Here is an 18,018-nt window from a genome sequence, read left to right as displayed (position 1 = left end):
TACACATTAAATCCTCTCTAGATTACTTTGTTGTTGTTAAGTGTGGTTGAGTCACTTCCAAGTCATAGTGACTAAATACAACAGAGCAGAATACTGCCCCGTCTTGCTCCCTCCTCGCATTTGTTCCTGTGCCTCAGCCCATGGTTACAGCCATTTGTCACAACATCTTATGGAGGGATAGCATAAAGGAGAACGGGGATTCCAGAACATATAATTGTGCTCCTGGGGAACCTGTCTATAGATGAAGAGGCAGTCGTTCTAGATTAATTATACCTAATACAATATAGTGGACCTCTGGTGGCCTAGTGGTAAGAAGCTATGCTGCAATTCCAAAGGCACATGGTTTGAATCTACCAGCTGCTGCCCTGAAGAAAGATGGACATTCTCCTCCTGTATGATTTACTGCCTCTGAAAACCCACAAGAACATCAGCTCGGGATCAGTTCTGACTCAACAGCACGTAACAGCAACAATAATAAAACATAATACCTAATACATTGTAAGGAACCCCAGTGGCGGAGATTATAATGTGATTAGTTGTTGTTATTGTTGTTGTTGTTGTGTACCGTGGAGTCAGAACTGACCCATAGCTGACCCTCCGGTGGATTTTCGGAGGCAGTTATTCACACGGGAGGAGAGTGCCCATCCCTCTCCCATGAAGCAGTTGGTGGGATTCGAAGTGTGTGCCTTTGGGATTGCAGCGCAGCTTCTTCTCCATAGGCCACCAAAGCTCCCTGTAGAGACCCCAAAAGTTGGCGGTCTGATTCCACCAGCTACTTACCAGGAGAAAGATGGATATAGGGTCTTGTTGAGTCAGCATGGACTCCACAGCAGTAGATTTAGAACAATGTAAATGCTACAGCACATGAGCTTCCTTCCTGACCTTTGAGTGATTGCTTAACCACTTAACTTGGTTATGTCTTTGTTGTTGTGTTATAGTTTTGTTTTTATGTGGCTTTGCTGAATATTTTCAATCCAAGGTTGAATTTCCCTAGGCAGAACCCATGAATATCACAATTTCTTGTCTTATTGAAGTTATGTTTTGAAGCACTTGGTTACTAACCACAAGGTCAGTTATTAAAATCTAACACTAACTCAGTGGGAAACCAATGTGGCAGTCTGCTTCCAGAAAGATTACAGCTTAGGAAATCATATGGGAAAGCTCTGCTGTGTTCTATAGGATCTTCATGAGTGAAAATCAATTTGTTGGCCACAGGTTTATGGATCCTATTCCATAGTTTGTTCTCTTAGCGGTCCATGGTATAGTCAGAACTCTTCTCCAGCACCACAACTCAAAGGCATCAATCCTTTTGCTGTCATCCTTAGTCATTGCCCTAGCTCTCTGATGCACAGCAAATAATTGTGAAGAAAATAGGCTGGATCAGGCACACCTTAGTCCCTAGAGTGACATCATTACTCTTTAACATTTTGGAGATTTCCCTGACAGCAGATTTTCCCAATGCAATTCATCTTTTGATTTCCTGACTGCTGGTGCCAAGAGAACAAACCAAGAACATACCATCATCGCCAAGAAAACAAATAGGTCTTTCTTGGAGGCAAGGATTTTGAAGCTTCATCTTTCATACTTTGGGTACATGGCCAGGAAAGACAAGTCCTTGGAAAAGGGCATCCTGCTTGGAAGGATAAAGGGACAGCGCAGGAGTGGAAGACCCTGGATGAGATGGATTGATACAGTAACTGGGGCAATGGGGGTAGATGTGTCGAAGTCAGTGAGACTGGCTCAGAACAGGACCCAGGGTTCAGAACTATTGTACATAGGGTTGCTATGAGTCACAGGTGACTCAATGACACATAACAACAACACAATCCTGTAGTTAATCACAGTGAGTGAGACTATACAACCAAAACCCAAAATCCCACTTCAGGCCCATAATGCCCCTCCATTGAGTTTTTGAGGCTATAAATCGTTATGGAAGGAGACGGCCCCTATTTCCCCCACAGAGCAGCTAGCAGATTCAAACCTCTGACCTTTAGGTTCAAAATGCAACACACAAAGCACCACACTGCAGACAGAGTTCCAGGTCCACTGACATCAGGCTTAGTTATGTGAATTGCTTTGACCAATAGCCCTTGATTTGTGTTGTGCTGGAGAAGAGTGCTGAATATCCCACTGACTGCCAAAAGAACAAACAGCTTTGTGTTGAAGAAAGTTCAACCAGAATTCTTCTTGGAGGCAAAACTGATGAAGCTTTGCCTCACGTATTTTGGACATAATGTTAGAGAAGGCTATTCCTTAGAAAAGGACATTGTGCTTGGAAAGGTGGAGGGTCCGCAAAAGAGAGGAAGACCATCAATTAGATGGATTGATGTGGTATCTGTAACAATGGACTCAAATGTTCCGTGGATAATGAGGATGGCACAAGACAGGACAGCGTTCAGATGTACTGTTTATGGAGTTGCTAGGAGTTGTACTCTACTAGATGACATTCAACAACACGAAAGCAGCACTGTGGGTTCTCCAGTCCCCAGGCCTCTTCTCTCAGATGGAATGCTCCAGGTGAGGGCTATGCCTTCAGCTTAGGTCTCAGAATGAGAACCATATGTAAAGCAATGGTAGGGCAGTGGGCAGCCACTCTGCAACCAACATTAAACCTGAATGAAAATAAACCTTGACTCTGGTAACCTATAGATTCTTAAGGGATGTTTGTTACTTCAGCAAAATCTGACCAATATAGGAATTGATACTAGAAAGCACGGCGATGTATAATAACAAGAGCAAATATGTACAATTGACTCTGCAGCCAGGTAGCAAGTGATAAGGAAAATTGTGATGAGGAGACAATTATTGGAGACAGTAAAGATGGGGACTCATGTTATAGCAGGAAACACTTGAAGAAACTGTTTCGTGCAGTGCCATGCAAAGCTCGTGCTGCTCTTTTGACTTTAGCTCGAGATTGCGAACCAGCTGTTACCTATCATGTCTTGGTCACAACCGGTCACCTTTCACAGGACAGAACAGAAAGAATGCCCCTCCAAGAGGAATTAGTCCATTTTCAAGTCGAAATAAAATAGAAAGAGAAAAATCCTTGGATTATGGATTTGAAGAGTTGAAAAATATCACTGTTTTTTATGTCTATCCAATGAAAAAGAAAACTGACTGGGACTCCCAGCATGCAGTGCTTGCAGACTCTAAAGTTCCATCAAGAGTCAGAAGCCTCTGCCCAGAGGGGAGCTGTTCCCCCAGCTAGGAGAACAGTCAGGGCGTGCTCAAAGGAACCTGAGCGTGGAAACGAACGCCTTTCCCTGAAGTTGGAAGAAGATGTGATTTCCCCACTCTAATCTCAACTTTTCATCATCCAGACAACAGAAACTCAGAATGCAAAACCATTTTTGGAAAAAAATCCTGCTCTTCGTATAATAAGTGGGCAAAACAGATACGATTCCTACCCTTCTGGCAGTTAGTTGATTCTGCAAATTTCACATTACAAATGACATGTTAGCAGCACAATTCAAGTTACAAATGACATCTTCGTAGCACTGCTGACATATTTATGTTTGGAATACATGACATGATCCCAGTGCAGATCTGAGGACTAAATTCCACTTTGTCTGGGTCCCCAGAAATGTATTATTTCTGTACAGATTCTTCCAAGCAGGTAATGAACAAACAGTCAACAAAGAATAGTCTAGACTTGTGGGGGGGAATAAAATTAAGAAATGCTCTGTGATAGACAACGTCCAATTAAGATGCTGTCTCGAATAAAGATCACATCAGGGACATGGCTGTCTCACTCTTTGTTGAAACCTCTGAAAAGACAAGGAAATTCTCTCTTAGCTCACACAAGAGAATAAAGACTGGGTCCTTCAGGGAGAGGGAGCTTGGGAGTTAGTCTTTAGTGAGTTACATGGCTGAGCTTCTCCAGTGGTTCAAATCCATCAGAGAGTCTAAGGCAGAAAGATGGGCAGTCCCTTCCTTTAAGATTTATAACCTCAGAAACCCAATGGAGGGTCAGCTATGAGCTGGAATGTACTCAACAGCAATGAGTTTTTGGTTTTGAGTCTTTCAAGGAAATGCACAAGCTGAAGGCACCTGCAGTGACATCTAGGAAAAAAATTCTCTATCTTTTGGTACAGAAGCTTTGAGGTAGCAAGTAAAAGGTTCCCAAGTTCTGAAGAAGGTTCCACAGTCCAAAAACAAGGGCTCTGTTTAGGCTGAAAGTGACGAGAATATTCAAGACTTAAAATGACCATTAGGGCCCAACAGACTGAAGGCTCAGCGCCTCAAGAAGAGGATGGCTCTTCTCCAGTGTCCTTATTAAGTGTGGCCTGGGAGGTGTGGGGAAAGGTCTCCCAGAGGACAGCCCAAGAGCAGAAGGAACAGTGACCTAGGGAGTTGCTCCCTGGGACTGGGATGAGGTATAATCAAGGAGCATTTACCCAGTGTAAATGGTCTTCATGGCGTCTATCCGGCAGGATACAGAATGGCTGTGGACCAGTGGCTGCTATTTTTGAACTTCCTTTCTTCCTTGCGCTGAATACAATGTTTATTGGGCATCTTGCTTCTCTTCTGTCAATGCATTTAGCACGTTGGCTGAAAACAGAGACGGCTCCCTTCACATGCATAGCACTTCTGCGTGCCCTTTCTCTTCCCACGTGGCGATCCTGGACTTCCTCACAGCATGGCTGCTCCCCACATGATGCCCAGCTTCCAATAGGATGTGCTTTAGGAGAAATGAAAACAGATGGACACCTCCTTTCCATGCTGTACGTGGTCACTTCTAAGGTATTCTATTGTTCAAAGGGCTATAATGGGGCCAGTCCAGATTCAAAGGGAAGAGGGAACCCACCTCTTGATGAGAGAAAGGAAAAAGATTTTGCACCTATCTTTAATTCATCACACCTGAATAAGAGAGAGGGATGAATATTCATAACCAACATGGTGGGCGGTAGTAGATTGGTCATGGTTTCCAATTATTTATTCGCTTTCCTCTCTGTGAGAGGATTACCCGTGTCCACCCCATCGCCACGTGTCCCCCATTCCGGGGAAGAGGGGAGAGAGAGGCGCATCACCATTCACCAACATCACGCTTGGCCACGTGGCTCACTTCAGGCAGTGAATCAGCAGCAGTCGTGAGAGCGTGCCAGTTCCAAAGACGTTTCAGAGCCATCACGTGGGTTCACCAACATGCTTGAGCTTTCCTCCCTGAAAAGAACAGCATGTTCCAGAGAGAGGCGGTGATGGACAAACTCCCCTGTTCTGTACAATACAAAACCAATCAGTAAGACTTTGACTCAGGTTCAGACACCATTATATTTTTACAGCAACCCCTCCATTCTGAAAGAATCAAAGCATTTCTCTAGAAGTAATACCTAGCTAGTTTGGGATCTCAAACCACTATCCATTCTTTTGAATCCCTAAGAATTCTCTGAGGCTGGGGGACCTGGGAGGAAGCCACACGCTCCATGTTCGCAAAAGTGTAGTTATGCACACAGACAAGCACATGAGGCTTGTCAGCCAGGCCTCACCCCTGGGCCAAGTGTTGACCTCAGAAATCATTCCAGTCATCATGTAGGAACACTGCAGTTTACGTAAACCACTTCTGAGTAAACAGCATAGCCAGGATTTGAACGTCTGGCTGTTGCATTCCAGAGTTCTTAACCACCAGGCCTTCCTGCTTTTTACTCTGCACATGGTCTGGAGGTATTTGGTGAATGGATGAAGAACTACCCAGGAGTTCCTTTAGCAAAGGAGCCCTGTTGGTATAGTGGTTAAATCCTTGCCTGCTAACCAGGTTGGCAGTTTGAATTCACCAGCCTCACTGCAGAAGATACTTCCGTAAAGATTCCACCCTGAAAGTCCTCTAAGATACTTCTACTCTGTCCCACAGGTTCCCTGTAAGGTGGGATCAACTTAACCGTGATTGCTATTTTGGGTTTTATTTATGTTGCAAGAGCACTGGTATCACAAGAGTTAAACACTTGCCCACAAACTAGAAGGCTGGCAGTCAGGATCCATTCAGCAACATCTCAGGAGGATGAACTATAATCCTCCACAAAGGTTCACTCAAACTCAAGCTCATTGGTTTCAAGTAGAAACACTCATAGCTGACCTTCCAGGGGGTTTTCAGAACCTATAAATCTCACGGGAGAATATCACTCAATTTTCTCTCTCAGAGCAATTGATGGATTTGAACCACTTGCTGTTGGGTTGTCTAAGAAACCCTATTGTTGTGTTGTTAAGTGTCATCAAGTACAATTCATAGTGACCCTATGAATAACTGATCTGCACACTGTCCTATCCAGGGTCATTTCACAGTCTCTGACACCCTCAAGCCCATGGCCACAATCACCATGTCAACCTACCTGGTTGAGGGTCTTCTTCTCTTTCACTGCCCTCCACCTTCCCAAGCATGTTCCTCTCCAAGGAATAGCCTCTTCTAGCAACATGTCCAGAGTATGTGCTATGAAGCTTTGCCATTTTTCCCTACAAGGAGCACTCTGGATGCACCTTCTCCAAGACATATCTAGGTGTCCTTTTGGCAGTCCATGGGATCTTCAGCACTCTTCTCCAACACCACTGTTCAAAAGCATCAATTCCTTTTTTATTATTATTTTTTTTAAGAGTTCAGGATTTTTTATTGAACACGTTACAAAAGGAGTTTAGTCAAAAATAACAAATCCCATGTCATCATCAGACTCTTCAGATACTTCTTTCTTTGCTTCTACTTTCTTCTCCTCAGCTGGAGCAGCAGCAGTGGTGGGGGGCAGGTCCTCCAACTGGTGCGGCCTGGCCGCTGGGGCAGGTCCACCAGCGCCCACATTGCAGATGAGGCTCCCAGTGTTGACATTTGCCAGGGCCTTTGTAAACAAGCCAGGCCAGAAAGGTTCAACGTTGACACCGGCTGCCTTAATGAGGGCATTGATTTTATCCTCCGTGACTGTCACCTCATCGTTGTGCAGGATGAGGGCCGAGTAGATGCAGGCGAGCTCAGAGACGGAGGCCATGGTGCAGTGGTACTAGGCTGAAGGCTGCCTGACATGGTGCTAGTCGCCAGATGAAGTGAGGGCCTCACCTCAATGTGGCCTTAGCTTCCTTGGAAGGACTGAGCACTTTAGTGGGAACTGAGGAAAGGGGTCTATTATTATTAATTTTCATGAAAATTTACAGAGACTTTGGATCAATTCTTTTGTCATCTTTAGTCATTGCTCAGCCCTTGGATGCATAGCAAGTGACTGAAAAGACCACAGCCCTGGAGGGAAGTTCTACCACACCACGTGAGCTTGAGAAAGGTTCTGAGTACAATCACAGAGATGCCTCCAAATATGAATATTGTTACAGGTCATAGAAACCAGGGAGTTGGATAGAATGCATGACCAAGATTCTGTCTCCTCCTCAGCCCTTAAAGGAGACTCTGATGTCTGTAATACGAAATAATTACCATTGGAGTCATGACCATGATAGATGGAAAAAAGACTGAAGTTGTCAAGGATTTCACTTACTTGGACCCACAATCAACACCCATGCTAACAGCAGTGGAGAAATCAAAAGATGTGTTGGATTGAGGAAATCTGCCGTCAAAGACCTTTCCATGGCTATAGAGTCATAACATCAGTTTAAAGACTAAGATAAGATATGCCTAGTCCAAGTCATGGTATTTTTTTTAAATTAAAATTTTAACAAAAGTTTATAGAGACTTTGGATTTCTATTCATTCATTGTTGCACATTTTCCTCCCTGCCCACCCCTCCCCCCAGTTGGATTTTCTTTTTGAAAAGTAAAACAAATAAAAAAACCACAACTTTCATTATTATACAATACCCCCTCCCCAGGTCCACTCCCCCATGAAGCTCTCATTCTGGACTCTTATCATAAAAATAATACCTAATCATATATTTCATTCAAACAGTTGTCTCTCTCTCATCTGTTTCAATGCAGTATACATTATTTAAATCCTCTTTTCTTAGAATCCCCCTAACCCTGATGGCAGTTCTGTTTTATAACAATGGCATTATGCAGTATTTGTCCTTTTGTAACTGAGATATTTCACTCAGTATAATATCGTCCAGGGTCATCCATTTTGTATAATAATATTTCATGAGTTCCTTGTTTTTCAATGCAGCATAGTATTCCATTGTGTGAATATATCACAGCTTCTCTATCCATTCGTTTGTTGATAGGCACTTGGGTCATTTCCAACTATCTGCTATTGTGAACAAAGCTGCAATAAACATGGGTGTGCATATATCTGTTTGGGTGGCAGTTATGGTTTCTTTGGGGTATCTTCCCAGTAGTGGAATTTCTGGGTCAAATCATATTTCTATTTCCAACTTTTTGAGAAAGCGCCACACTGCCTTCCATAGTGGTTGCACCATTTTACACTCCCACCAACAGTGAATAAGGGTTCCAGTTTCTCCACAATCTCTCCAGCATTTACTGTTTGCTGTTCTGTTAAATTTTGCTATTCTTACTGGGGTGAGATGATGTCCCATAGTTGTTTTGATTTGCATCTCTCTTAGATCTAGGGATTTTGAACATTTCTTCATGTGTTTGTTTGCCATCTGAATGTCTTCTTTGGTGAAGTGTCTGTTCATATCCTGTGCCCATTTTGCAACTGGGTTGTTTACCTTTATCTTGTTGTGGTGCTCAAGTAGTCTAAATTCTAGATATAAGTCCCTTATCAGACATGTCATTACCAAATAGTTTTTCCCAGTCTGTGGCTTCCCTTTTAACCCTGTTGGAAAAGTTTTTGGATGTGCATAGGGCTTTGATTCTTAGAAGGTCCCATTCATCTATTTTATCTTCTCCTGGTTATATGTCAAGTTATGGTATTTTTAATTGCTTCTCATGCATCTGAAAGCTGGACAATAAATAAGGATAATAGAAGAACTGACGCCTTTGAATAATGGTGTTGGTGAGAAGTATTGAGTATACCATGGACTTCCAAAAAAAAAACCAAGCACATCTGTCTTGAAGAAAGTGCAGCCAGAGTTCTCCTTAGAAACAAGGATGGTGAAACTTTGTCCCACTTACTTCAGACATATTTTCAGGAAGATCCAGAACTTAGAGAGAAGACATCATGCTGGGAAGGGTCAGCAAACGAGAAGTCCCTAAAAGAGATAGATTGACGCAATGCCTACCGCAATGGGTTTATGCATGACCTAGATCATGAGGATGGAACAGAATAAGGAAAGGTTTAGATGTATTGTTCATCAGTTGTGTTGTTCATCAGCTATTAACTGTAGTCCATTTACTGCTACAATAATGCAGAATCTGGAGAGTATTTTAAAAGAATAATGACAATGGCTTTTATTGACATATTTCAATGTTCTTACCTTTATTCTAGAGAGCTCTGGTGGCTTAGTGGCAAGGAGTTGCACTACTAACTCAAAGGCATGCTGTTCAAATCCTTCAACTGCTCGACAGGAGAAAGTTAATATCCCATAAATTAACTAATTTAATCCTCTCGGGAGTGTGATGGGGTAGGGGCATCAATATTTCCATTTAACCAATAAGGTAAATGAAGCACAGACTAAGTCAAATCCTAGTAGGACCAAGATAACCCTCAAGACTCAATCTGTAGGGAAGAGAGATTAAAAAAAACCAAAACAGAACACCTGATTGATTAGAAGAGTATATAATTAGTTGCAGGTAGTGTAAAATTGCTATAAAAGGTATCTCAATCAATCTCAATCTCCTTGGTTTCTACACTTATCTCAATATGTCAACAATGTAGAGAACAGCATGAGTCTGTGGACCACACTTTGAGCCTGGTGATTTGCCAAAGGCCATACAGCTACTGAATGATGGGGCCAGTATTTGTGCCCCAGACAAATCAAGAGCTCTGATCTTAGCCACTCGATCCACCCAGGGAAGAGGCAGAGAAGGCGTTTGCCATTGAGTAGATTATATGAGAAAAGTCTGAGGATGCAGAGGGAAAGGAGGGAATGATAAGGAAGTCCTCTAAGCGAGGGTCAGGACGCCTGAGGGTGTACAAAGAGCCAGAGCTCCAAGGGAAGAATTGGGCTGGTGAGAAAAGGACCAAGGAGCGCTCTTGCTGTGGGTAGTAAACACCACCTCTTTTGAAGTTCCTTGGAAGACACACAGAAATCCAGAAGAGTCATTCAAATTACATCTTTTTAAACATTCTCTTGTGGTTTGGGTCAAAGTTTACAGAGCGAAATAATTTCTCATCCAACTATTTATGCACATTTTGTTTTGTGACGTTCGCTGCATTTCTCTCAATGTGGCAGTGCTCTTCGCACTTCCTCCTGCCTGTTCTGCTCGTTTCCAGTCACTCATCTCTTCTGCTCCTTCCTGCCATCTTTGTTTTGGGTCAAAACTGCCCTTTTGGTCTCATATGATTGATTGTTCTGAGGAACATCTTCCTGACAGGTGTAACTGTTCAGTTTATTGTTGTTGTTATACGCAATCACCTGCAACTCCTAGTGACCCTATGTACATTAGCTCTGAAACCTGCCCTAGCCTGCGTCAATCTCATTGCCTCTGACAGACTTAACGTTATTTCTCCAATCACTGAGTTAATCCATCTCATCCTGGGTGTTGTTCTCATGTGCTGTCTCTCCACTCTTTCAGGAATGATGCCCCTTTCCAAGGACTGGCCTCTCCTGCCCACATGCCCAAAGTATGTAAGATGAAGCCTCAAAATCCTTGCCTCCAGGGAGCAGCTTGGTTTCATCCTGTCGAGGACACACTTGTTTGTTCTCCTAGCAATCCACTGTGTGTTCAACACTCTTCACCAGCATCACAACTCAAAGGTATTGATCCTTCTTCCATCATCCTCAGTTATTGTCCAGTTCTTTTTTTTTTATTTTTGTTGATATTTTAATAAATACCAAACCTTTTAAAAAAATTAGATCATTTTGCTGTGATTTCATTGACTGAGTTTCACTTTCCTTACATAGAAACCTACCACAAAATACAGATTAAGTTGTCAATTTAGTAAATACTACCCTACACAATTGGAAGCAGGAGTGGCATCACGCCTCTAAAAACTCTATGAACTTTGATAAATGTCAGTAGTGTACCAGTGCAGCATATTACACCCTCATACAAGCTCTAATAGTGCAGGTCATAACATGCACAGGCAGGTCAGCAAGACAAAGCAGGTCACCCCAGCTTCTTACCTGCGCCAAGAACTAAGGCCACTGCACCTCCGCAGACGCTTTGTTAATTAACTCTTTCGGAACCCAAGGTCTGCCCAGACCTACTCTTGCTCTCCGCGTGAACCAGGTCCCCAAATCTGCCACAAAATAGGCACGGATGCTCCCGTCCTACAGACAGAAAATATTGTCCAGTTCTTGATGCATAGCAAGTAATTGTGAAGACAATGGCCTGGATCAGGTGCAACTAGTCTCTAGACTGACACCATTGCTTTTCAGTACTGTAGAGAGGTCTCTCACAGCAGACTTTCCCAATGCAATTCATCTTTTGATTTCCTGACTGTTGGTGCCAAGAATGTTGATTAAGGAACAAGCAAGCTGAAGTTATCAACAATCTCAATATCTTCTCTATCCATCATGAAGCTGCCAATTGGCCCAGTGGTGACAATCTTTGTTTTCTTGATGTTGAGTTTCAATCCATATTGAAGGCCACGATCCTTGACATTCTGCAAGAAATGCTTCAGGTCCTACTCGGTTGCAGCAAGCAGGGTTGTGTCATGTACATAATGCAGGTTGTTGATGAGTCTACCTCCAATCCTGATGCCACATTGCTCCTCATAAAGTCCAGACTCCCAACTGATCTATTCTGTGTATAGATTGTCAATTGTTTGGCTTGTAGGTGAGCTCCAAGAGCAGGCTTAGCTCGGGGTTTGAAGTGTGTCTAAGGGCCATACTTACTGGTTTGATAGAGTGCTAGGACCCTTATTATCAATTTTGAATTATGTTCTGTGTTTTTCTCTCATTCTACCTAGGATCTTTGATGATCCTCATCAGAGCAGTAAGTCATTGTAGTGTTCAGGCATCATCTAGTTTCTCTGGCCTCAGGTTAGTGATGGTTGTGCTGGATGCAGTTCATTACTGATTATTTTCCTTAGTCTTTGATTTTCTTCAATATCCTTTGCTCTACATGAGAAGAGCTCAATAGTTTATGATGGTTATTGTTATATGTCAACTTGGATGTCTAGGAGTCTCTCACTTAGCAGTTCCAACATAGTTATACTCCCTGGATGAGAGCAATGATATAATCCCTTCCATGAGGAGTAACCAATATATTGAAGATAGTTCACTTCCAACAGGGGTGTGCCTTTCACTGAATATGTATGGACTTCTGGCAAAGTTTGTTTGATCAAGATTCTGCTTTTGACTTTTCACTGTCTGACCTCTGATCCTTTAGACTTGAGCTAGCAAGTATTGCCCACCCATCTTCAATTCATCAGCTTCCAGAGCCAGTGGCCTGTAATCTAACTTGTTGATCTTGGGTTCATCTGCCCTTGTGGCTGCATGAATCCAAAGACGTCTCCATCCTGATGTTTAAAAGATTTGCCTAACATTGCTTCTGTATGCTCTATTGTACACCTGGATATGTTTGTGGCATGTACAAATACATGTGTAGAAATAGCCCTGCCAAACCTTTATATGCCTAGGAATGTACTCCCGCATACCATCCTACACCTGTTCAGCTTACATATATACCTACTCGTTGTTGTGTACCATTGAGTCGGAACTGACCCGTAGCTGATCCTCCAGCAAGTTTTCAGAGGCAGTTAACCTCACAGGAGGAGATTGGCCATCCTTTTCCCATGGAGCAGCAGTGACCTTGAATGTGTCTTAGGGATTGCAATGCAGCTTCTTGCCACTGGGCCATCAGAGCTCACAAATTATTGTTTGTTATTACTGTCATAGCAGCAATTTAAAGCCAGCAGATATATAATGCTGCTTCCTCTTCATTCTTGCATACCTTCTAGAATCTTCCTTTATCTTGTTCATGTTGTGCTGACCATCCCTTTATTGTGTATTGCTTTTCCACTCATCCAAATGAAAATGTGCCTACTATCCAAGCCTGAAGGAGTCCTGATGGCACAGTGGTTAAAGAATTTGGCTGCTAACTCAAAGGTCAGTGGTTTGAACCTTCAGCCACTCTGAAGGAGAAAGATAAGGAAGCCTATTTCTCAAAAGATTTACAATTTTGGAAACCCTATGGACAGGTCTACACTATCCTATAGGCCTCTATGAGTCAGAATCAACTTCATGGCATTAAGTTTAGTTTGAGACTTTGATCTGATGGTGCAGTGCTTCAAATACTACAATGTTAACCAAAAAGCTGGTGGTTCAAATCCACCAGCAGCTCTATAGGAGAAAGATATGGCAGTCGATATTTACAGTCTGACTAAGTCCATAACCTTTCTGATCACTTGCTATGCTCCTGAGAGCTGGAGAGTGAATACGGATGACAGAAGAAGAATTGATGTCTTTGAGTTGTGGTGTTGGAGAAAAGCACTGAACATCCATGGACGGCCAAGAGAACAAACAAATATGTCTTGGGGAGGATGGAGCCGGTGTGCTCTTTGGAGGCAAGAATGATGAGGCTCTGCCTCACGTACCTGGGGGCATGTTGCTAGGAGGTGCTATTCCTTGGACAGGCACGTGATGCTGGGAAGGGTGGAGGGTCGGTAAAGAAGAGGAAGACCGTCAGTGAGGTGCATTAGCAGGGTGACTGCTGCAATGGGCTCTTAAGTGTCAGGAAGTGTGAGGATGGTGCAGGATTGAACAGGGTTCAAATCTTCTGTTTATAGGGTCATTATAAGTTGTACTCAACTCGAAGGCATCTAACGACAAACAACCCCATGGGCAGTTCTCACTTTGTCCGATAGAATCACTTTAAGTCAACATCAGCTCCATGGCAACAGGTTTGGTTTAAGTGTTGACTTACTATCTAGTTACTATGTTTACTGTGTTTCCCTTCCTCTCCTCATTCCTGGAAACCATCAAAGAAATTGTTGTTTTCTAGAGTTGTTTATTATTATTATTATTATTATTATTATTATTATTATTATTAATGCTGAATTGATTTGATATCTCATGATTGTCTTGATTTTGCATACCTCTAAGCAACATGCTTGGCACCAGTAGTCATAAAATCAAAATATAAATTGCATTGGAAAAAATCTGCTGTCAGGGACCTCTCTAGAATGATAAAGAACAATTATGTCGGTCTAGATTCTAAGGTATGCCTGATCCAAGCCATGGTCATCTCAATTACTTTCTACCATCCAAGAGCTGAACAAATGACTAAGGATTTCAGAAGAAAGATCAATGCCTTTGAGTTGTGGTGGTGGAGAAGAGTACTGAACATTCCATAGATTGCTGAGAGAACAAACAGGTTTGTCCTAGAGAGGGTGAAACCAGGTTTCTCCTTGGAAGCAAGGATTTTAAAGCTCCATCTCATCTTTGGGCATTTTGCCAGGAAAGACCAGTCCTTGAAGAAGGACATCATGCTTGGTAGGATAGAGGACAGTGTAAGAGAGAAAGACCCTGAAGGAGATAGGTTGACATAGTAACTGGGGTAATGTGGTTAGATGAGTCAGAGACAATAAGATTGGCTCAGGATAAGACAGAGTTCAAAGTTACCAAGTACAAGGTTACTATGAGTCCGAAGTGACTCGACAGCACATAAAAACAACGACAACAAGAAGTAGACAAGAAGTCAGATTCTATAAAGAACAATGTGGCATCAAGGTTGGAGAAAGACTCATCAACAACCTGAATTATGCAGATGACGCAACCTTGCTTACTGAAAGCTAAGAAGACTAGACATGCTTGTAGGACATCTCAACATTGAGGTGACAAAAATCCCAACCACTGGGCCAATAGGCAACATCATGATAGATAAAGAAAAGACTGAAATAATAAATTATTTTCTCTTCCTTAGATCCACAATCAACACTGTTGGTACCAGCAGCCAAGATGTAATGAATTAGGAAAGTCTGCTGCCAAGGGCTTCTCCAAAGCATTAAGGAGCAATAATGTCAGTTTAAAAACCAAAGTGTACCTGATTCAGGCCATGCTCTTTTCAGTCACTTGTTATGAGTTGAATGACAAATAACGATAACAAAAGAAGAATGGATGCCTTTGAGCTATGGTGTTGAAGAAGAGTACTGAATATCACATGGACTGCCAGAGGAATAAACAGATATGTCTCAGAGACAGTGCAACCAGAGTGCTACTTAGAGACAAAGATGGCAAAGCTTCATCTCCAATACAACAAGCACGTTGTTAGGAGAAACCATTCCTTGGAAAAGCACATCATGCTTAGACCCTTAACCAGAGAGGTTAACACAGTGACTGCAGCCATGGACTCAAGTATGTCAGAGATGAGGAAGATGGCACAGGATAGGACAGGATTCATGCTTCTTAGGGTCACTGTTATACTCAACTTGATGACACCTCACAACACTAACATGCAGTAGAGGCTCTTACTCCTCTTTGTCAAGAAATTTGGAAGACCACCACCAGACCAATCAACTGGAAGAGATCCATGTTTGTGTCCATCCCAAAGAAAAGTGATCCAATAGAATGCAGAAGTACTGAAAATTATCACTGATGCTGAATATAATTTTTAAAAACAGTTGGGGGGGATTTTTAAAACCCAAACTGTTACAGTAGTACATTAACAGCCAGTAATTCAGCTGGATTGAGAAGAGAAATTGAAATTGAGGATATAGTCGCTGGTGATACACAGGAATAAAGCTGAGAATATCAAAAAGATGTTTGGCTATATTTTATTGATTACGCAAAGACAATCGACTGCATGGATCATAACAAACTTTATGGGCAGTATTGACATTTTCACAGTGTTAAATCTTTCTAAGCATGATATACTCTCCATTTATGCAATTCTTTTTTGGTTCCTCCTTTAAATTTCCTTATTTCTTCTTCACGTAGTGCAGCCTCTCAGTCTATAGCTCAGCATACAGACTGAGCCGTATGGTGTAAGGACATAACCCTGGTGTGTGCCTTCCCTGATTTTACACCATGCACCATGCTTCGGCCTCCTGCTTTGTCTGAATGACTGCCTCTTGGTCTATGTACAAATTCCACACAAGCACAACTAAGTGTTCTGGAATTCCCTTTTTTTTTTTTTTTTTTTGCAACATTAACCAGAATCCTTCCATGTTTAGAATTTTTGCATCTGTATACTTGAGGAATTTTGGTCTATAATTTTTTGTTTCCTTTTTTTTTAGGGTTTTTCCCCCCTCCCTAGCTTGAGTATCAGAATTCTATTTCCTTTGTGAAATGAATTTCATCTTTTTTAAATGTTCTAGAATAGTTGGAGCAGAGTTGATTGATGTCAGCTTTTCTCTCAGTGTTTGTTTGAAGCCCTCTGTGAAGCCACTGGGTCAGGTTTGTTTCTGTTGTTGACTGCTTCTTTGTTAGGAGTGTTTGCAAATTTTCATTGGAAAATGGACTCTGTTTTGTTGTAAATCGGTTAGTGGAGAAGCTTTGTGGGAGTCCAGCTTATGGAGGGATTACACAGCATTGTCTTGGGTTTACTATACATCTGTTTCCACCCTCCAAAAACACTGCTAAATTGTTACACAGCGAGCTCTGGTGGTTTAGTGGTAAAGACCTGAGTTGTCAAATGAAAGGGACCCAGTTTGAATCCACCAGCTGCATCAAAGGAGATAACTGGGCAGTCTCTTGTCCTGTGATTTACTGCCTCTGAAAACCTGCTGGAGGATCAGCTATCAGTCGGTTCTGACTCAACGGTACTCAACAAGAAGAAGTTGTTACGTAATGAGAGTTGGTAAATGCTTTTGTAATTAATAAACAATGAAAAAGCAAATTAGATAAGTGATCAGTCACAAAATCGTTCTTTATTTTTAAATTTTATTTTCACAAACTCATTCTTTATTTTTATATTTTATTTTCACAAAATCATCCTTCAGTGTCCACTGTATGCAAAGCTCTAAGCCAAAGTGTTACATACAGATTACCAAGAGAAGCATCACTTCCTCACAATAAGAAAACTGGTCAACTTTAAGTAATGAGATCAAAATTGATTTTTTCCCCTACTTCATTAAACTTATCTATATTTTCTACAACAGGAATAAGGGCTATTTAGGAGGAACTAAAACAGGTCCCATTAAGTTTATCTCCAGTTCAGCTGGAGGAGAAAGATGGTCGGCCCATTGAGGGTAGGGATGTTGGCAAATAGAATAAGGGTTTGTGTTAAATTTCAGCCATGTACCAGGAGAAGGAAGAAGGAAGAGGATCATTTTTTATAAAGGTCCCTTGCATTTATCTAGGAGTCAGTGAGGAGCAAAAATGGTTGAAACACAAAGTAAATAAAATGTTATATCCAATACAATGTACATGAATGAAACACAATGTATACAAATTAGTGTGTGCAAACCAATTTTTCAAATTCAACTGTAAAAAAAAAAAACCAGATTCATGAATATGGCCTAATTTTTTTTAAAGTGGTTGTGCATTAGACTATCAACTAAAAGCGTGCCGTTCAAATCCATCCACAGACGCTTTGGAAGAAAGACCTGATGATTTTTTTCACCCCTCATGTGATGCATTTCTAATCTGAAGCATATGCAGTGGCTAAATCAGAGTCAAGACTACAGCGACTGCTGGTCACGGTGGCTCCTTCATCTATTTCTTCATCTACTGTCAGGGAGCTGGTGTCATGGTCCACCTAGGTGCCACCTTCCTTAGTCTGAAACCTTGCTGGGCGAGTCCTGGCAGCTGAGTCTCTCTATCTCACGCTGGGTCTTTAACATCCACAATTAACCGCACAGAGGTGGTGATGTTGGTCTCTAACTAGATGGTTTACCTCTCCTTCCAGCTGTCTGGACACTTGATCTGTTCCATTTCCCGTGAACCAGGAATGAAGAAAGGTACACAGTGAAACTGCAGGACAAAGCGCTGGAGAAACTGTCCCTCGCCTCCTCCCTCTCATCCTATTTCCTGATCACCTGGCTGGTCCCTGGAGCCAGGGCGCCAGGTAACAGCCAGAGCTCCAGTGTGACCCTCACTCCCCTCCTAGCGCCTGTCTCTTACTTTTCTGGCTGCCTCAGCTCCTGCTCAAG

At 42.2% G+C, this 18,018-nt stretch overlaps 1 pseudogene; it reads right to left on the bottom strand.

Annotated features, from left to right (window-relative positions):
* Positions 1–6,620: 6,620 nt before the first annotated feature.
* Positions 6,621–6,965, bottom strand: LOC102873266 (annotated as a pseudogene).
* Between the last annotated feature and the right edge of the window lie 11,053 nt (positions 6,966–18,018).

Source organism: Elephantulus edwardii, unplaced genomic scaffold (genome assembly GCF_000299155.1).
Source record: "Elephantulus edwardii isolate Elephantulus edwardi_28Jun2011 unplaced genomic scaffold, EleEdw1.0 scaffold00116, whole genome shotgun sequence".
In the NCBI taxonomy this organism is placed as follows: domain Eukaryota; kingdom Metazoa; phylum Chordata; class Mammalia; order Macroscelidea; family Macroscelididae; genus Elephantulus; species Elephantulus edwardii.
Note: the sequence above shows the minus strand (reverse complement) of the source record. Positions and strands in the feature narration are given on the sequence as shown.